This window comes from Aulonocara stuartgranti (genome assembly GCF_965226115.1).
Source record: "Aulonocara stuartgranti genome assembly, chromosome: 19".
Classification (NCBI taxonomy): Eukaryota; Metazoa; Chordata; class Actinopteri; order Cichliformes; family Cichlidae; genus Aulonocara; species Aulonocara stuartgranti.
In genome coordinates this window covers 28,905,642-28,911,509 of record NC_138955.1, presented here as the reverse complement: position 1 = coordinate 28,911,509, position 5,868 = coordinate 28,905,642, and the positions used below count along the sequence as shown (strand labels likewise).

Here is a 5,868-nt window from a genome sequence, read left to right as displayed (position 1 = left end):
CAATATTGTTTTATATTGATATATATTTGCCTTCTGTTGACCATCACCTCAGGTTCACCATTACAGTTTCAGCATACAGATGCAAACTGTCTAAATATCAACACATTCAAAAACTCATGTCTCAGAAATAAGCACAGCTGTTCATGTTTGTCATTATAGTTTTATTTGTAAGAAAATTATGAACTTCATATTGTGCATCAAATAAAAGAACATTTCACAACTCTGAGTCAACAGAAACAGGAAGCAGAAATGTCTCTAATGTAGACGTGTACAGTGTAGTGTAAGCATTAAAAGATCATAAAGGAAACACTAACATTTATGTGAAACTAATTGTAATAAAAATGAGCAGGTGCTTTATAGATGTAAAAGAAAGAATCTGAAAACAACACTTTTTTGGTCTAAGTGATCAAAGTAGAAAACAGAACTGATGTTCAAGGACAAACCACAGCTGCACTAATATTACACATCTCCATTGTTGTGGTGAACAGACATGTTGCTTTTAAAACCACATGCAGTGTGTGACCGTGACTGTTCACTGAGACCATGAACGCCACTTCGCTGAAGCCTTCGCCTTCTTCTTCTTCTTCTAAATTGGAAGCAGAAGGAGCACGAGCTGCTTTGATCTACTGAAAGGAAAAAGCAGAACATCTGAGCTGAAACCAGTCAGCTGAAATCATTAAGATAGAAACAATCGTTCAATGCAGTGTCTCGGGTGGCTTAGCCTGTTACAACTGTTGATACAAGCTAAATACGGTTAACACACAGTGTCAGGGAGCTCCAGTGTGGGAACTAGTGGCTTTAGGTTTGTAGTCATTTAACTTTCATCCATCCATTCATTTAATTCAGGAGGAAGAAATGTCAGGTTGGTGCAGGCTGGTTACATGCATTTGGTCCCATGCTGTCTTTAACTAAATGACTTGGTTCACTTTATGGCTGGGCTGTATGTGGGGTTATATCATGTTATTTGGGCAGGAGTTCCTGTCCTCTGTTAGACTTAGAAAGTTTCTCCATAAGTAGAGTTTCTAACTCTTCTAGCACATCTGTGGCTGACAGCTTTTTGGTGGCTCTTTTTACCCCACACTGGTTGTGAGTGTGTAAATAGCCCCACTAGTTCTTTTGGGTTGCAGTTAACTGGGGAGGAGGGGTAGGTCTGCCATGACTAGAAGAATAACAATTATCTGGGATACATAAATTTCATAATGCATGCATATATCTCTATAAACCTGCCTGAGGGCTGTCATTTTTACATTCAGTTATTTCTTTGTTGAATCTAAATAATGAATGTGTTACAGTTAAAGTGAAACACTGGTCAGTGTAAATGGCTCATTGGGACACAGAAACCTTTAAATTAAACCTGATATCTAGTGTCAAACAATATCAAAGCTGTAAAAGATGTTTACAGTCAGAATTTATAAAACTATGATTGTAAATAAATTCAAACAAGTGAGCTTTTCTCTTTGTGCTGAATATCAACACTGTGGTTTCTTAGACTGTAAGCTTTACTTCAGCGCAACCAGTTGTAGAAGCTGCCACTCCAAAATGTCTTTTGATAACAAGAAAAAAATACCTTTTCAGTCCACGGCCTGAAGTTCTTCTCCGACATCTTCTGCAATCGGCTTTGTCTGCTGGTTTGAAGACAATAAACCACAAAAAAGATGATTTAGTCGCTTTGTCTGCATCATGCAGCTCGAATGTGTCGTGTAACGATGTTGAATAGCCGTCGTTATCCCTCTGCTGCGTCAGTAGGATTGTACTGTACAGCATCTCATTGATATGTGAGGAATGCTAATGTAACACGATAACAGACTTACATCATTAAAATATAAAGTGCAGGAGATATTTAGATATTTTTATATTTATATTACATTTTATAGCTGACGGATATTACTAAATAGACAGAATTTACTAAATAGCTGGATGAACATGAAAAATATGTCTATAATAACAAATGACCATGAGAGCCAGTAGAATTAATTCAACTGGACACTCGAAAGACGTCCTTAAATGCTCTTTAAGTGGCAGAACAGACGAACAAACAGTTAATTGCTTACTTGAGAAGAAATCTGCTCAGCTACTTTGAAAACAGCTTCTAACTGGTTCCTCCTTTAACAGGATGGCTGCTCAGGGGTAAGGCCATCATGCAGTCCAGCAACCTTTATGGTTCTGCTTTGATTCACCAGGAACTATTAGGGAAACCTTCCAGCGCCTCCTGTGAAAGACACAGGCATAAACACACAAACATTTATTAACATGTTCCACAGTCTTCCAGTTTGATTTTCTCATCCTGTGGACAACAATGTACATGGATGCAGGTTTATTGTTAACTTTTGTAAGGTTTATTTAGTGAACATATCCAGCTGCAGCTCCACTGTGATCCTGAACTGGATAAGCACTTAAGAAATGTGTCAGTAAATGGACAAACATCAACTTACTATATTTATCCAAACAGACGGGACCAATAATGCTTCACTGAGTTAGAGACTTTAACGTCTCTTCTATGTAAGAATGTCTCGTGCTGATATACCTGCAAACTTGACAACAAAGGTTTTTCAGACTGCATGTAGCTGTCCTCTATGTCAGCTCACACATTTACATTTATGTCACACTTATTTCTGCTTTCCCATTTTATAATTATTACTTACATTTTGATTAGATACCTTGAGTTTGTAAATGATCAGATTACATAATTGGAATACAATGTATCCAATTCAGGGCTGCGGGAGGATGAAGCCTATCCCAGCTGATACAGGACAGAGACAGGCTGCCAGTTTATCGCAGGGCTAACACAATATGTGTAACAGAAAATCCACTTAAATGTTTGATATTTCTTATAATAATCATAATTATGACTATTATTTAAAGGTTTCTTCATGAATACATTTTGATTTTTTATAACCTCTAAAATATAAACCTGAGCTGTTAAATTCTGACCTCTGACCTCACTGCAGCTCCCTCTTGGAAGTACGTCTGCTTCTTGTCTACCCCCAGTGTTGACTGCCTGCCCTTGATATCACGTACTGTACCTGAGGAACAAAAAAGGACAAACACTTGCCTTCATTTAAGAAGTACATTCATACAGAGGTAATCTATGGAAACACACTAGTTCAACCTTTGGGAGGAATCAGTTCCTGTGAAACATTTCTGTAAATGAACATCATGTGGAGAATGAATGAAATGAGTTCTTCAGGTGACTCAGCAGTCCCACACTGACAAATGAAATCTAGTTAAACTATTAAGCATATTTGCTCTTCTGAAATCTGTGTTAAACAACAACAAACATAAATTAGTAACAAAAATACAGCTGAGTAGAGGCTTTACAAACCACCAGCAGCCATAATGCTAAATTTTAATCTTCAAATGTTTCTGAGCCGTCTTCAACCTGCTTTTAACACATTAAAGTCCCACAGTCAATGCAGCCTGACTCATTCCTAAATGTTCAGCACACAGAGACACAGAGGTGCCGTTTAAAGTTTAGTGATAACCTGAGTCACTGATCATTTGCAGTATTACAGAGTCTGGCAGTCTTTGCATGGTGTCCACGTCACTGTAAGTTTCTAGCTGACTCTCAGGTGTGACAGGTGTGCCAGCAGGAAAGAGTAATAATAACCTGCATCCTGAGGTTTGTCATGCAGGATTAAAGGAGCCAGGCTTTGTTCACACAGCTAGGATTGTATTTTACACTGACCCTGGGTCAGTATAAGTATCATACAGTTTAAACGAAGCACTGAAACTTGCACATATTTATTACAGATGCACTGAAGCTAATCGAGATATTTGCTGTCAATCTGTGGCTGCGATTAAACACTTTACTGGAAACTTTATTAACCAGTAACTTCATCAGTCATGACAGAAGCTAATATTTCTGTGCTAACATCGTTTAACAGTAACAGCTTTCCTCCAATATAAGCTAACGTTTACACCGTAACTTTAAGCTAGCACCATAAAGACGGTAAAACACGTAATAATATCTACAAATGCATCTTAAAGCTGTTATATTAGCACTCGGTGTATTACTAACATAACCACATTAACATTACTGACACTCGCTGACTTTTAATAGTCATTCTATAAATGCTGTCCGTTTAAATGGTCTTACCTGTACACACTGCATATCCACCGGATTCCAGCCAGAGTGGATTCTGGAGTCTCCCACGCTCCTGTTAGTGATCCTCCATCTGGATGGATGAGAACAACCTTCTGAACAATCTAGCAGGACATGGCCGATATCTATGGGACAGATTTGTGCTAATAACGTCCATTGTTTGGACTGATAACAGCCGAAGCGGGTGAATAAAGTCACCCAGTAGCTAGCTGTGCCATTACCCAGCATACATCACTCCCTCCATAAATGCAATAAACCATACAAAAGTATCGTTCTACCTGTTTCTCAGGTAGTTGTTTACATTATATAATTTATTGTGTTCAGTATACGTCACTACAATGTGATTTCGGAAATATATAAATATACGGACAAAAGGCTCTTCCGCGGCAATCTCTTCAATCGGAGGACCCTTCACGTCAGTTGCTGACGCGAGGGGGGTACCCTGCGCGTCCATAAGTGCAGCAGAGGGAGCCTGACCATGCGTCACACGTTTGACGAGTTGGGAGTGAGAACGTGTTGCATTATCCCAAATCAAATGTTATTGCCCTCAGTCCTCGTCCTCCTCAGATAATACAAATCCTTCTACAAAATTCACAAATGGTCTCCACACCTTCTCAAAAACATCCAATTTCCTTTTCAGTATACATGTAGGGCAGGGATAGCTCAGTAGGTAGAGTGGTGGCCCCATGATCGGAAGGTCGGGGGTTTGATTCCCCTGAACAGCTACCCTGAGGTACCCCTGAGCAAGGTACCGTCCCTACACACTGCTCCCCGGGCGCCCAGTGGCTGCCCACTGCTTCACTGAGTGAATGGGTTAAATGCAGAGAGGGATTTCCCCCACGGGGACCAATAAAGTACACTTTCTTTCTTATGTTATCCGCTCCAATGGCAAAGCCACCATCATTTGTTTTATCCACTGAGTGATACTTGGTTCCCTTGTTCTTTTCCATTTTAGTGCGATTAATCTTTTTGCTTGTAACAAACCCATATCTATAAACATTCTGTCACTTTTTGTGTACCTCATGTTTTCTGGGTACAATCCCAGAATAAGGAAGCCAGGATCCAAAACAATCTCTTTGGATAATATTTGTTTCATAGTTTGTGTTACTGCAACCCAAAAAGAGCCTATCTTCCTGCAATCCCAAATACAATGCCAAAAAGTTACCTTTATCTTCATTACATTTATTACAAGTGTCTGGAATATTAGAGTTGTACTTATTTAATTTTTCGGGAGTAACATATGTTCGCATTAACCATTTGTATTGCAACAACCTTAGTCTAGAATTGATAGTTTGTTTATGAGCTTTTGCACAAACCAATGCCCATTGTTCCACGGATATGTCTTTCTTTAAATCATTTTTCCAGGCGTTCAACCTTCCCAAAGAATTGTCAGATGTTTTGGACCTAATCAATTTATATATTTCTGATATTGCCCCTTTTTTTGATCTGCTTTTGCTAATTATGTCTTCCAATTCTGATTTTGGTGGTTTGGTGCAGGTATTCTTTTGATTCGCTCGAATGTAACTTCTAATTTGGAGATATTTGAAAAATTGTTTTCTATCTATATTATATTTATGTCTAAGCATATCAAAGGACATCATATCTTGAGAATCTGTTGCATACAAATCTTGGATTTTTTGGAGTCCTTTAATTGACCGTTGTCTAAAAACTTCATCCTCTCTTCCAGGTCTGAAGTCCTGGTTTCCCCACATTGGTGTAAACTGTGACAGTACAACAGGTTCCCTCATATATCTTTTTACATCATA

At 38.7% G+C, this 5,868-nt stretch overlaps 1 long non-coding RNA gene across 4 annotated transcripts; it reads right to left on the bottom strand.

The window, feature by feature from the left end:
• Window positions 1-203: 203 nt before the first annotated feature.
• LOC309695597 lies at window positions 204-4,573 on the bottom strand. Of its 4 annotated transcripts, none has more exons than XR_014273181.1 (5): window positions 4,473-4,573; window positions 2,932-4,175; window positions 2,052-2,209; window positions 1,568-1,625; window positions 204-626 (listed from the first exon to the last, which is right to left on the bottom strand). It is a non-coding gene; the product is annotated as an uncharacterized lncRNA (long non-coding RNA). The 4 variants fall into 4 exon arrangements; XR_014273184.1 differs by having other exon boundaries at window positions 2,932-3,023; window positions 4,097-4,563; XR_014273182.1 differs by having other exon boundaries at window positions 204-623; window positions 2,932-4,567.
• Between the last annotated feature and the right edge of the window lie 1,295 nt (window positions 4,574-5,868).